The sequence below is a fragment of the Castor canadensis genome, chromosome 10 (genome assembly GCF_047511655.1).
Source record: "Castor canadensis chromosome 10, mCasCan1.hap1v2, whole genome shotgun sequence".
In the NCBI taxonomy this organism is placed as follows: Eukaryota; Metazoa; Chordata; class Mammalia; order Rodentia; family Castoridae; genus Castor; species Castor canadensis.
This window is the reverse complement of record NC_133395.1, coordinates 7,880,597-7,896,177: the sequence shown is the minus strand read 5'-3', so window position 1 is coordinate 7,896,177 and position 15,581 is coordinate 7,880,597. Positions and strand designations below refer to the sequence as shown.

General features: G+C 33.7%; 1 long non-coding RNA gene across 2 annotated transcripts in view; it reads right to left on the bottom strand.

The window, feature by feature from the left end:
- LOC141411427 (uncharacterized) overlaps window positions 1-14,659 on the bottom strand; it is a 36,226-nt gene extending 21,567 nt beyond the window's left edge. The window contains exons 1-2 of one of the 2 annotated variants that reach the window (XR_012436155.1): window positions 14,598-14,659; window positions 12,870-13,058 (exon numbers count right to left, since the gene is read on the bottom strand). This is a non-coding gene — a long non-coding RNA (uncharacterized lncRNA). Of the gene's footprint in view, window positions 1-12,869; window positions 13,146-14,597 lie in introns of those variants that run through there. The other variant, XR_012436154.1, reaches the window with a different exon arrangement.
- Between the last annotated feature and the right edge of the window lie 922 nt (window positions 14,660-15,581).

Sequence of the window (15,581 nt, the reverse complement as noted above, 5' to 3'; positions counted from 1 at the left end):
TAACTAGAACATTTTACCCCTGAAATAAACTTTCCCCCCATGAACTATAGTTAGCATTCCTTCCATAAATGTGGTGAAATTCATGGAAGTCAATGAAGTTGAACCCCTTGGGCTGTCTAATTTTATCATAATTGGTTTGACTTTCTCTCCTAGACAACCTAACTGGTTTTATAAAAAGTAGACATTATCACTTCATAGTTTTCATATTTTCTGATAGTAGACATTAGCATACTCATATTATTCTAGAATGGGTTTTCACATTCCTTTGGGAATCCTGAGACATTTCTTATCAGCTCCTTGGGTGCTAATCAGGCCTCACTTCAGGCATCTCAGGAAGGCTTGACTGCACTTGCGTGAAATGACCAGGTGTTTACAGTCACATGTGTAATATCATGAGGTATGAAAAAATGATATGCAGGCAGTAAAACAGTACATTTTTGAAAATCTGGCAATACAATATTTCATTGTGAGGAAAGAAAACAGCAGAGGTAATTAATATATTTGACATGTGCTCTTTGACATGTAACTAAATGTCATGGATCTCAATTTACTCTCTGATCAAAAGGTGGGGATATGCAGACATTACGCTTAAGATATCTTAAAATTTAGCCTTGTACATTGATTTGGTAAATATATATGCTGTTTGCAGGCCTTCTCTCTTCTCTCTATGTAATAAATGCTAATGTGCCTAAATATATAAACATTTTTCCTGAGTTCATTTTAGCAAGAAGGTTTGATTTGATTAAGTAGAGTTTTATTATTTATATGATTCACAACAATAAGTTTAGCTTATTACTTTTATTTTTGAACAGTTGTTTGTCAATTAAAGAATCCAAAAAACAGAAAATAGTCATCATTATTATGTCATTTGCTATACAAAGAGTCAGATGCATTTGATCTCTAATTAAAGACAGGGAAATATAATATGAAATATACTACCAACCAAAGTAGCATGGCAGTTATGGTTTATATATGGAGACTGTGGGAGGTGACACATTTAAAAAATTATCAACCATTGATGCTATATAAGTAACAACATGTTATTTGTGCTATTTTTACTGTGTTATACATTTTCTCCCAGCTGTGGTTTTGGCATTACTTTTGAAGTCGTTTGTTTTCATTTGAAGGAGTAGGCACCCACCTATAGTCTGGGGACTTACTGTTTGGCTCAATGTCTTATGAACTTCACAACTTCTTATATTTCCTAAATTTCTATGCTTCAAGGGAAAACATTATGTTAAGCATTACAATTGGTTATTTTAGAAGTTTTTAGTCTGACATAATATTGGAAGCATTTTGTGCTAAATTTTGTCCTAGTAAGCATGGTATACTTGAACTTCAGACTTGAGAGTAATGTTACTCCTCTTTAAAATTTGTTCTAATGACTTAACCATAAAGTAGATTTAAGGACTGTACACAATTTACTGCTTTTCTATGAATAATCAATTTATAATGTTTGCCTCATATAAAAATACTCATGTCATGCACACAGATGCACCATAATTTGTAGATCTTTGGTGTCTAGCAGACATCTGTCCAATTTCAAGAATCCCTCTTGCCAAGTTTTATATTTTATGCCAGCCATTCTTCAATTATTTCAATAATGTGCTAAAAATTTAAAAGTATATGCAAAAGGATAAATAAATATGGAATGCCATTATTTCTCCAAGAACAGACTTTTTAAATTTTGTTTTAATCTGTTGGGTGTATTAAGATACTAATATGAATTGGGCCTTGAAAAGAGGCATTTATAATAATACAATATAAGATTTACTGAATTTTCATGACCATAAAATCATTTATTTATTTATTTATTTATCTGCAGTGCTGGGATTGAACTTCAGGTAAACACTCTACAAATCACCACACTGAGGCCAAACTTAAAAATTTTTAAGTTTTAAAAAAAAATTTAAAGAAATATCCAAATCCCTAAAAAGCACATGAGCACTTAAATTAATTTAATTAAACAGGTTCTGCAGAAGGACAGAGTCAACAGGATGGATAGATGACAGAGGATGATGATAGATGATAGATGATTGATGACAGATAGATAGATAGATAGACAGATAGATGATAGATAGATGATAGATGATAGATAGATAGATAGATAGATAAGTAGATAACTTGATAGAAGAATGGGTTCATGTGATTATGGAGGCTGAGAAGTCCCACAATAAACAGTCTGGAAATTAGAAAGCCCTTGAAGTCTGCATCGTGGCTCACTTTAAGTCCAAAGGTCTCAGAACTAAAGAAACTGATGGTTGGTGTGACTTTCACACTGAGACCAAAAGTCTGAGAGCCTGAGGGGGCTGATGGGCTACAGAGGAGCTGTGTTACCTTTCAATCTTAATTTTAGATTTTTCTCTCATTTGCCTCCATCTTTCCAATTCACTGCCCATAACAACAGGTTGTCATTAACCCTGTCTATTTTAATACTTTAATATCTCAATGCTCCTTATTGTGTCGATTTCCTTTCTCTTTTCACTTAGCATTTTAACCACTCTTGCAGACATCATGAACTCCTTAGCCTTCTGATTTTTGTTTTTGTTTTTGCTTTTGTGGAGGAAGGCATACACAGCTGTCAGACATGCATGTTTAAGAAGTCCTAGCGTAGGCATGGCTGCATATATGCAAGCAGTAGAAGGTTGTTTTAGAGAAATTCCATCACCTTGTTAGAAGGCTAATAGTCCTTCAACATTAGCAGACAATGCCTCAACATTTTTCTAGTTAAGTTGTCTTTCCTGTTCTCAGAGATGACAATTTTATATCTTTTCTTCAAGTTTTAGCAATCACTCTTCAACCTAACTCTTAGCCTAGGAATGAAATAACAGAGTTCAGTCAAAGGCTACTGCATCTTCTAATCACAATTTGGACACACTGCACTCCTATTTTAGCCTACCCCCCACTCCCCGCCATGGAGATGCAAGGAAAGTCACTGTTCAAAACTAACCTTAATTCCTACATTTTTGGTATTATTTCCTCCTGCTTCCTCACACTCCATCACTGCTTTTCCTGGTCCTATCACCTCAACCTTCAAAACACTCAGAGTCATAAGATGTTTTCCACATCACCAGCTCTTTCCCAGACCACTTCTACCACATGGTAATTGATTCCTTTCACAGTTATTCTCTTCCTGTCCATGTATACAGAAAAACCAGAGCAATATTTTCTGAAGGGTAAATTATCATTAACCTGTCTGACATCCTCCATTTGTTCTTAAAACAAAATCCCAACTCTCAAACTACAAAGGGAGACCTTTGTTGTTTGATGCTTATTTATCTTTCTGAGTGCATTAGACCTTGTTCACTATACTCCAATGCAACTGGCTTTATTCTGACCTTATGAGAGCCTGAGTGTTCCCTGTTAATGTCTTCTACACCTGAATTCCTATGCACTGGGATACTCTTCCTTAAAAATCATGCAAATTCTGTCCTTATGGTTTAAGTTTCAAATCAAGGCCCATTTCCTCAGGAGTCTTACCTGACCATAAACCCCAAGCATCATTCTCATAAGTGACTTTCAGAACTTGACTATACTTCACTTACTTTGTCTTAGTCGTAGCACTTCAGTAGTTGAAATTATATCAATTGTCTATTTGTATAATTCTTTAGTTTCCAAAGGAGAATGCAAGCCAGGTAAGAACAGACTGTGTCAATCCTTGTCCATAATGTGTGTGTAAATCTCAGGAGAAACCTGTAATACAGGACCTTCCACAAAAAATACTTGTGAATAGACTGAGTACACCAACAATATTAACAGAATAACTTATGTGCTATAAAATAATCTGAAATAATATGCTGACTATATGTAAATTCTTATAAATAATTGAACTTCTCAATATATAAAAACATAGAGATACTAATTTATTATAGCAATTTTATAGGCCTATTACTAGATTTTTATACACATACCTTGTAATTCTTACAAAAAGCTAATTCTGTATGAATGTTTCACCTTTTTAAAATTCTCATTCTTAAAAATAAAATAAAAAAAACTCTAGTGTGGATCTAAATAGAACTACATTAAGACTAAGAAAGAAGTTGAAAACAATAATTATTTCTGCATCAATAAAACGTGGTATGAAATGACAGTAAATTTTTGTTTCTTTTTCATATTGACAGGCTACTATTTTCAAAAATTAGACATATTAGCAACACACATTCCACCTCATTTGAGTTCTCAATTTCAAAACACATGAAATTCAACTTCTGTCATTCTGACAATGACATCATATGGAAATATTACAATAAAGTATGATGAAATGTGATACAAACAATAGCAATTTAGAGAAAAGTATAAAGATTTCTGCTTTAAATGCAATGTACATATACATTATTCTTAAAATCCTGAGAAAAATTAACACATGAATTATATATGCTAAATTAGAAATAAATAAGAGGTTTTTACAAATTTATTCAGTAGAATTGATTTTCTGTTAGGTTACCTTTATTTTTTCATTCATCATTTGCACCTATAGACATTATTTTTAAGCATGTGACATCCATGTTCTATTTATGTCTTATTCTTTAAATTATGACCCTACATTTTTTTTCTCTTAACAGTATTAAATTTGACTTGAGTAGCCACTGTGATAAACTTTCAGGCTACACTATTGTACTGTTATAATGTAGAAGCAGAAATTAATCATTGTTAGATCTGTGCTGCTTGGAACAACCATGTGAGATTTGATATGCATGGCAAGATAGTGATTATGTTAAGAAAGTCAGATCAACATGTCAAATTCTTTCTAAAATTTTAGTATCATATTGTTGTACTGGGGATACATTGTGACATTTACAAAAGTTCTTACAATATATCATAGTTGAATTCACCCCTCCATCATTCTTCTTTTTTCCCCATTCTTAGAATAGTCTCAGTAGGTCTCAATGTTCCATTTTCGTAGTATTTCCACAATATTCACCCTCCTAAAATCTTTCCTTATGTCCTCGACCCTCCCACTGGTACCAACCCCCATACAGGACTTGTTCTACTTTCTTGTCCTCCATTTTATTAATTTTTAAAAATTTTTATTGATGTGCTGGATGAGTGTACATTGTGGAATTTACAAAAGTTCTTATTATATATCAAACATAATATACTTGAATTCACCCCCTCCACCATTCTCCTTTATCCTCCTCTCCCCCCATTCCTGGAATAGTTTCAACAGATATCATTTTTCCATTTATATACATGTGTACACAGTATTTGCAGTATATTCACCCTCCTTCACCATTTCCCCACCTCTTCTCCCCTTCCACCTGGACAACCCTCTCCTACCCCCTTACTTCCCCCCTCAGGCACCATCTGTTCTACCCTCTTTTTTCTTTTTTTTCTCTGCACTGGGGTTTGAACTCAGAGCCCTATGCTTGCTAGGCAGGTGTTCTGCTGCTCCTCTTGTCCTTCATCCTCCATTTTAGACAAAAGACATTTTTGTTAAATTAGCTACACAAGGAGGTTTTGTATGACATTTCCATGTATGTGTGCATTATAACCTAAATTGGTTTATGCCCTCCATTTTTCTCTTTTAATCACCCTTTTAATGGTGATTTCAATAGGTTTAAAAATTCTGTATTCATGCTTGTGTAGAAAATACATCACCATATATTCACCTTAACTTCATTCATTTACCTCCCATTTCTGTTACTGTTGTCTCCTTATGTAACCTGTTTTTTATTCCTGTACTACACTGTTAAGGTGTCTCATCCTTTGTCAGTGGACTTAAATGCACTGTATTGAGTCAATGTAATCCCCTCTTCACTGACTTCCTCACCCTTTCCCCCATCCTGTCTTTTTTAACAGTTTTCAATGTTTCCTTGTATCTTGTTCCTACACAGATGTGATATATTCATTATTATTTGCTTCTTTTCCTCTTCACTTGTTCTTCTCTACCAGTCCCACTTTTGGGGAGGTGTTTTGTATATATTTCTATGTATTTGTTTTGGGCCTATATTCCACATATGAAAGAAAACATGAGACCTTTGGTTTTTTGAACCTGGCTAACACCTCTTAAAATTAAAATACTTAAAGCTGAGGATTCTTGCTTTGTACAATCCCCATATATCATTTAAGTTCCTAAATGTTATGTTTCCAAGTTTAGAAGTGAGTAGAAGAAAATGGTTTTCTATCTGGAAGAATGTATGTATTTTGTAGGGAATTATTATTAAGGTTTAATTTCATTTAGTTTGCAAGCAACGCTATTTCCCAGTTTCAATATTCAGGTGTTTGTTGACAAGATTTTATAGAATGACTAATTTGCAAAGATTTTCTCTCAATAGGACTTTAATATTCTGGATTTTGTTTAATTAGAATATGTTGAGAAAAGATAATAGCTTTTATTAACAAATCAAGTGAAAATGACCTTAGATAAATTATTTCTGGGTTTAATTTAAAATAACACTTGTATACCATCTCAGAGTTTAACTAAAATAGACCTCACTCTGGTAGATGCATTTCATAAGCCACTGTTGTCAGTTCTGAGGTGTGTATGTGTGGGTAGACATGCATATGCAAGCTCATGTGTACATCAACCTTTAAATGTTATCAAGAAAAAAAAAAGAAAGAAAGAAACAAGTGCAAAATCCAGAAAATCCTTCTTGCCCCTCAGGAAAGAGCTTGAGGGTATCAGCTGATGCAGTTGTTGTTAGGGGTTGATCATGACTTATAGGAGCCCAGAATCCTGGAACTGTTTTTTGAACTTCAACTCAGGAAACACATTCTTTAACCCTTGCCTAACAGCGCCCCAGTGGTTCTCCACAATGGGCAGTCTCTATTTCAAACATAACAACAAAAGCAATGTAATCATAGCAAATTATGAAACCCCGTTTCTTCCCAACCTCTCACATCACATAAAGGCTGTGGGTGGTCTTGAGTTCTCACATCCACATAAGTGCTACACAGAAAGCACACTTTCTCTCTTCCTGAGTCAGACACGATGTGCACTGGGGAACACTTCAATCACTACACACTCACATGTTGACTATGACAGATGAAAAATTGAATCTGACTTTTGAGACGAAGTTATTCTATCACATGTATTTTTCACAGTAACCACTACACTAGTTCACATAAAGGTGATGTGCTCACATCACTTCTAAGGATCTCTTAATAGAACCATGAAAACCAAATTTTGTTCAATCATTTATCACATTTTAGAAATTCTGGAACAGTTCCAAATCCTCTGAGAAAACAGTCTGGACTTTAAAAGGTATAATAACAATGTCAGGGGAAAATAAGAATTTCATGAGAAATTGTTTTAACATGTCATGTTTATTTAGGCATTATCACATTACTCAAATGTCTGAAAACTATCTAAGATAAAACATTTCTAACACCTGTCTAAGGAGGAGGGAAGATAGAACTTGGTGGGGGGGAGGAAGAGGGTCCAGTCATAACCTCACATCTGCTTAGCCATACGTGGAGCCCTGGCCATACCAGGACATCAGGACCATTTTGAAGGAGAGTGGCTCAGGAAATACTTTGCTTTCCTATGAAATACATCTCTCTTCTATAACCTCAACTTCATTCTGCTGAATGGAGATGGGTAAGAAAGGTACAAACAACTAAATGATGACTTAAAAATCCATTGTTTTTGATAGCCCAAGTGGTATTCCTTACATTATTATCTTCCTGTTATAATCTGTTAATTCCAACAAATAAGGCTACTGAAAAGGCATTCACTTTGAGTTTGAGAGATAAAGATGTGATAGTAACCTTTCAATGTTCTCTGGAGTTGAAAGGAGCGATTATGATGTATTTGTATAAATGGTGTGTTTAAATGTAAGCATTTTGGGGAAAATGTTTGCTCAGAAAATTTGAGTAAATTATTGATAGATATGCCTGATTTATCTTGGTGTGTAAATTCATATATACATATAACATATATATATGTACACACATACATGTAATTGTGTATATACATATATGTGAATGTGTTCTAAAGATATAAGAGCATAAGGTATATAACAATTCTAATACAATAATTTCCAAAATCTTGGAACAGTAACATTGCTATGACTGATGTCAGAAAACAGTTTTAGCTGTATTTTTGGAACCAGTTTATCAAAAGAAAATTATGATATTTTATGAAAAGTTTTATTTACTTTACTAGTTATTTTACCTGCCATTCCTCTCACTATATTCCTTTAAAATCTCATTCATTCTGCAATAATTTCTCACATTTTTCAACAGTTTGTGAGTCCAGGGTCTAAGTAACAAGAAGCCACTTAGAGGTGTTAAGTAGGTTTTAAGGTACAGGAAGAACAAATGGGTAAATATATTTAAAAATAAGATGCTTAGGTTTATGGTGATAGTTACTTCATATTAGCAAAATGTCCCCTAACTTAAAATGAAACAAGTTATTCATTGAGATAGGCAAGACAGCAAGACAGATCCCTGCTCCTGAAACAATAGAGCCATCAGCCAACTTTCTGCCCCAGACTAATTCAGTGTGTCAGGCCCTAATCAGGTCTGTTTCACAGTGCTTTGCTCCATAAAAGCAGATTTGCTTAACCACAACCTCCATTTCAGCATGACTGGAGAGGGAGGAATAACGGACCAAACCAGGCATATCTCACATGTTGTATTATGGGCACCAAGTGAATCCATCATTTGCTGGATGGTAGAGGAAAAGTGACAGGCTCATTCATGCCTTCGAGACATTTTTAGGTCTATTGAAAATTTTAATCTGTGCACTCTGGATGAACCTCCACACTCCTTAATTTAGCCCATGTAGCCATGTGCGGAGTCTGTCTACCTCAGATAGGGCCGGATGGCTTCTGTAGGAGGCAACCCCTCAGAGCAGTTTTCTTCTCTAAATTCAGCTTTCCTTGAACTTTACACACACACATAAGCTCCATTTACAGGAGGATTTCAGAGTTAATCAAATGCCAAATTTGTTTCCTTAGAAATCACATATGCCTCAGGGTTAAGGAAAAGCATTTCAGCTAGTACTTTAATTTAGGATTAAGCATACTGTTCATTTTCTGAGGAAATTTTATTTTTATAAGTACAAATCTATAGAGATGGGGAAATTTCCTCCTTCTGTTACCATAAAAGGTTTTAAAAATAGGTTTAAAAAGGAAACCATAGGCTAAGAGATGCTGCAAATCAGCAAATTCAAAATCATCCTTTTACCTAGAAGGCTTGAGAAGCAGACTAGAATGCCAGTAAAATTGCTGCTTTGCAGATAAGGCTGTTGAATGCCTTCTACCAAAGCTTCCTAGGGTTGTGTTCTCTTTGCTCTGGATTTGCTCTGTGCATGCCACAGTGATAATCCCAGAAGTAGAATATTTACAAATATTTGGGTCAAAGATGAATGACAGGTCTGATTCTTATTATCGGAATAGCAAGTCAACATGACGTAATCATCTTACTTCCACTAAAATTACTAGAAATATCAGTGAATGATTTCATTCTATAATTTTCTTACATATGAGTCCTCAACGGGACAAAAGGTGAAAAAGGTGAGCAAGTGAGAGATAGAAAAATCCAGGAGCCTACTACCTTCTTGGTAGAATTACTTTGAAATGCTGTGTGACAGACACTGCACAATTAATTTAGTGCCTTGAGTTCATTTTTATTGCTGGCTGTGAGCATCCTTTGCAAGAATCTTGCCTTTTGGCAAAATGATCAATCTCTAGTTTATAGATTTAAAAAATGTAAGAGAATATTCAGTGAATACAAATACAGATAAACACAGAAAAGAAGGAAAAAAGTGCTTTGAACACAGTGAACACTGCGAACCTTTTTCCGTTTGTATGTTTAAATTATTAGCGAGACTTATGTGTTCATTTCAACAAGGAATGCTTCTTTCCTTCCTGTGCTTTTTCACTGGCTGTAAAGTTTGGAATAAATCAGTGAAGTGAAGTTTGAAATAAAAATAATTATTGCAGTGTTTGAGGTAGAGATACAATTAGGCAGCATTTGGCATTTTCTGTAGGTCAGATGAGCATATGGATTCTTGGAGGTAAAAAGTTCAATTCATGAGGAAGAACAGAGACAACCAAAGGCTAGAATCGTTACAGTAAAATAAAACAGCCCTAGACCCCGGCCGAGTAAGCCCTGTCCATAAATCTTAGTAATCAGGGATATTTCAAAATAAAATGAGCAAGGAAGAAAAGTATGCCCTATCTCTTACATGCCCAGTTTCGTTATTACTTAAAAAAGAGGATAGAAAAAAGAAATTATTAGAGTCATGAAAACTGGATAATCAAATCAAAGAACAATGCAATTTACGCAAGTTCATGAAGATAAACCCTGTATACTATTTTGAACAGCCATGGGTAGCCTACATTAAATGTATCAAAATTTTATACTTGCATATGTGTGGAATTATTTTTGCTTGTGTGAAATAGTCTCATTTTTAGAAGAATATATTTATATTTCATATTATTTCCATTCTTTGGCTTACTGGGATTAAAACACTAGTCATCTTAAATGCATCTTCTGTCCAAATGCATTATACAGGGCTTCATTATCAGAGATCTTATTCATTTGAAGATAACATTTTTTCTGGTTTCTAAAAACAGATATTGGGAAAGGAAATTAAATAAGGTGTAACTTGGAAATTGTATCTTAATGTCTCAGTGAAGAAAACACATATAATAATATAAATATTTAAGAGAACCTAGTTAGCCCATTATCAGATGAAATTAATTATTTTAATGATTATAGTATGGTAGTTACAATATAATTTTATAAAACTTCAAATCTATGTACATGCAAAATCTTTTAATTTTTTTCAGTTAAAAATAATTTTTCTGTGAAAAACACAAATTTTTATGAAATGTCAAGACTATATGCATGTAAGGAAAAAAATAACCTTACCTCACAATTCTCAGAACTGCTAACATTTTAGCATGTGTCTTTCTTAGTTTGGTTACTTTTATTCAGTGATGACAGTTGTAAACATAGTAACAGAAATGGATGAACAGAAAAGTAAGATTCTGCTGTTTATTTTCATGAATTACTGTGTATCAAAGCACAGAAATAGATGCAAGTCAGAAGCATCAGAGCCTCACTTTTGCCTTAACTGAAGGAAGCCAGTCAATTGTCACTAAATATTTACCTTGCTAAATAGAGTTCTTCAGGAATAGCAATTTTGCTAGCTTTATGAACCTCCACTCTGCAAATGTATCAAAACTTGGTTAATTAGATTGCTTGAGTATTTACATTTATTGTATACTTATGTTCAAGTTATTTTTCTTTTAAAAAATTTGGGACCATCATAATTTTCCTGCCCTTCTCCATTTATGAATCCTGAAACAAAGTTCTTAAATATTATTTCCATAATTAGAGAAATATTTTCATTGTTTGAAATTGCATTTTTTATTCTTTTAGGATTAACTATTATGAATACATTTACTTGCTGAATTTTTTATTTTATATAATTGTCTCTTTGTATGTCTGCTACCTAGACAATATTATTATTTTTTGTAATCAGTCTTTTCTTATATTATTATGGACTTAGTATTTTTCTTTTTCACAAATGTATCATTTTCTTTTATAAAACTAAGTAAGTAATTTTATTATAATCTTGTCATTTTGTATAAGTGCTCACAAAAACTTCTTTTCAAATCATGAAAATATCTTACACTTACTTTATTCTTTTCCTTTGCATCTAGTACCAACTATCATCATCTCTGTGTAATGTTTTTTGGCATATTACAAATTAGCAGAAGAAATATGATCTTATATTTTAAAAAGATACCCTAGAACTACTTATGAAATACTTGTATCTCTTTATGGCGTTATCTATAGCATACACTAAAATATACATAGTAATGTCTACCTTGCATTATTTGTCTCTTCTATAAAATTCTTTCTTTCCTTTTTAGGAGTGCAATATTAAACAACATTATCCTTAAAATGTATTTTAACATTTAGCAGAATAAGTCCTCTATTATATTTTTAAAATATCTTGAAAAACTTCTCTCCCATCAGGCTTCCAAAATCATTTTATCATAGTATTGATAATTTCTCCTAAATGATATTATGTGAATTTATATTTCACTTAGAAATAGGATGCCTTTGAAGTATTTTATGTTCATTCATATGATTTGATAAAATCTCTTCTCTCTCTGAAATTATATGTTCATGTGCTGCTTGATATTTCTAGAATTTGGAACTTTTTTGTATCAATTCCTATTTGTCTTAATACATGTATATGTTATTCCCCTGCCTTATCTATTGAGTAAATGACATCTCAAAGGTAATTCTTCAGTTACAATATTTTTAATACATTTTCTGAATTTTCCCAGATCTATTAGATCAGTTAAACAGAAACAACAACAATAAAAACAGGTTGCCCTGTATGTACCATCATTTTTCCCAGAGGCAGAGCTAGCTCTGAAGTTTCAATTTTGCCATTGTGACATTTGTAACCTTAGGTTTTATCTTTTTTTGATAGTTCTCTTTCTCTTATCCTTTTATATATAAATATACATTATTCTTCAGAGGATGGCTTTATTATTTATGATTCATATCTTTCTGTTACCTATATCATTAATAGATGCTCTTTTCTCATTAATTTAATTTTAAGCTATTAGGTCTATTGTTATTCTAACTTATTGAGTCGAATCCCTAGTTGATTTGAACTCCCTTTATTTGGTTTTAACAGGATTAGAGTAAGTTCTCTTTGAAGTGGTTCTAGAAGGTGTTCAGTGCTATACTTTGAATCTTTATTTTATCCATATCCAATCCCTACATGTCTATAAATTTTGAATCACCCAGATAGATTTATAAATATATGTAGAGATACAGGATGTATGAATCAGAACTCCCAGAACTAATAAACTTTATTTCCACAAAGGGATAAGACAGGAATAAAAGTCATCTTCGTATGCACTGAGGTCTTATTGGACAGTACTCACCATGGATCCTTCTCCTCCGCTGCCTCCTTCATTTACTCTTGTGTTTCACAGTTGTGGATCAAGTTGTAAAAATAAGATGGTTATGAGGTGTTGAGTGAAGACCCAACAAGCCTGTCCTGCTGAGGAACCATCCTCGAAGCAGACGTCTGTCACTTGGAGAAGCACAAGTGCCTCTTTGGTTTCAGAAACCTGGTAAAAGATAGAGTGACTTTAGCAGGCAGGCATGTGAGACCCAGGTGCAGCCAACCATGAAATGGGTTCCAGTGATAACCTTGAACACAGACAAAAGAACAATCTCCTACCAGATTTGGCTGAGAATTTGTATGAGTGAATGTTTCCAAGTGTGAAGGAGGCTAGGACTGTTGCTTAAAAGTTATGGGGAAATAAACAAACTACCAAACCCCAGTGTCAGATCTATCCAGGTGTAGATAAATGCTCTATTTCTACACAGCAGGTTTGATGAAACACGGTCAGTTGAACTGAAAGTTGAACTTGGGAATGTGAGATGACACACTGTCTTACTCAAACAAGGGACAGGAAATCTGCTATTCAGATCTCACAGACGTTCGTCATTTGGCACCTTTATCATGTGTTCCTTGTCTGCTGGCTCCTCAGTCCTCTGATTGGTAAGATGTGCTGCCTTGAGTCAGCCTGAGACAGAAGAAGGTTGCAAGGTTTCTAATCTGAGTGGACAATTTCATCGTGTGAGGCTGAATCTGAAATTTGGTGTGAGAGATGTTTGGCTGTTCTTGTTATTATTGTGTGTTCATATTACATGCTTAATTTTATGTACTTTTTTTCTCATTTGGCAGATAAACTTTAAATTGATACTTAAATGAATAGAGGTTTTATTTCAACTTGAAATTGTCTTAAGACAATTAAAACTCTTTAGAGAAATGTTTTTGTGCTACTAATTTGCTTTTACAGACAAAAAATATTTTCCTTTGGATGCAAAGTTAGAATGTATTCTTAAGAGTTCAGATTCACATTTTTAAAAAAAAATGATTCATATAAACCAACAGCCAATCACAGAAAGTAAATGTGCAAGGCTTTAGTTTTACAAATATGCATCCACAATTTACATGAATACATGTATAGGAAGTGAATTGTTAATGAATTTTATTAGCCAGAACCTAAATTTTTTTTCATGGATTTGATTTACTATTTTAAGCCATAGTCATAGACATGTTTAATCTGTTTTATCAATTTGTTATGTTACATTAATGCAGTATGTCCAAAGGCTAGAATTTAGAGGAAATTACCATTTGGGGGATTGTTTTTAAAATACCTTTACCTATCTGAACCTAAGACTCTTGAAATAAGGAAGCACATGTGTCTGACAAAAGAGACAATGGAATTAAATTCATTTAGTTAATTGTTGAGGAAGATATAAATTTTAAGTCACAAGTCACTAGTTCTTTTCTAATGAATATTTGTATCACAATTATTAATGATATTTGAGAATATTTATGTTCTCTTTTGATATTAATATATACAGGAAATGTTTCAGGCAACCAGGCTTTATGTATTTTATATATTTAATAAATAAGTGACTGGTATTTATTTAATAAGAATTCTTAGCCAGACACACAGTGGCTTATGTCTATAATCCGAGTAGGTGAAGATCAAGGGACAGAGATCAAAAGAATTGCAGATCATGGCCAGCCTGGGCAAAACATTAATAAGACCCCCTAACTTAACAAGAATACTAAGCATAGCAGTTCATACCTCTCATCCAGCCATGCAGGAGACATAAGTAGGAGGATTTTGGTGGACCTGGGCATAAAAGCAAGAACTTACTCAACAAATAACCAAAGTAAAAAGTACTGGGACTATGACCCAAGTGCTAGAATACATGCCAAGATTTTTGTTTTTTGGTTTTTCTGGCAATTAGAATAGTACATTCAAGACTCTTTTAAAAATTGTGCAAATCTATGACAGTTATTATTGTTAATGCTGCTATTATAGTTATGATAGATAACCTTGATTGTCAACTTGATTGTACTGAGAAGTGTCTAACAGTTTAGCAAAGGACAATTCTGGTATGTCTCTGAAGGGCATTTTCAGAGAGGAATAAGTAAAGGGCATGACCTCCCTGAACGTGAGCAGCAGAACACCATAGGCTTAGGGTCCAGACAGAAGGCAAGGGAAAAGTGGAAAGACAAGCACCATAGGTGTCTTCTCTCCCTCTCTTCCTGACTGCCATGTGGGAGTCATTCTGCTCCATGCTGTCCTCCCTACCATAATGGACTGAAGCCATGACCCACAGTAAGTATCTTCTTAGGTAGTTTCTCAGGTGTTCATCACAGCAATAAAAAGTCTAGCTAAAATAATCATGAATATTATTATTGCCATGCAAATATTAGAACAACCCAGAAATATAATTAGCTTGCAGCGTGTAAATAATGATTTGGGGTCAAAGTGGTCTGTCTTCACCTAGTACATTTCTTACAAACCTATTATATGTACAGGTGCTATAGCACATACTGGTGCTCTGATGGCAAAAGGTTCAAATAAACACTTCTATTCTTTTCTAGAATGTTCTATACCCTATTTTCAGAGAGAGGTCATATTTACCATAGATAAAAGATATACACATATAAGCAAGGGTCGACAGATAATTTATGATTACACACAGATGTGCAAAGCGAAGCCATTGCTGTTACCATCATAGGTTAAATTCATAGTCTATTTGGAAGAGGCCAAAGGTTC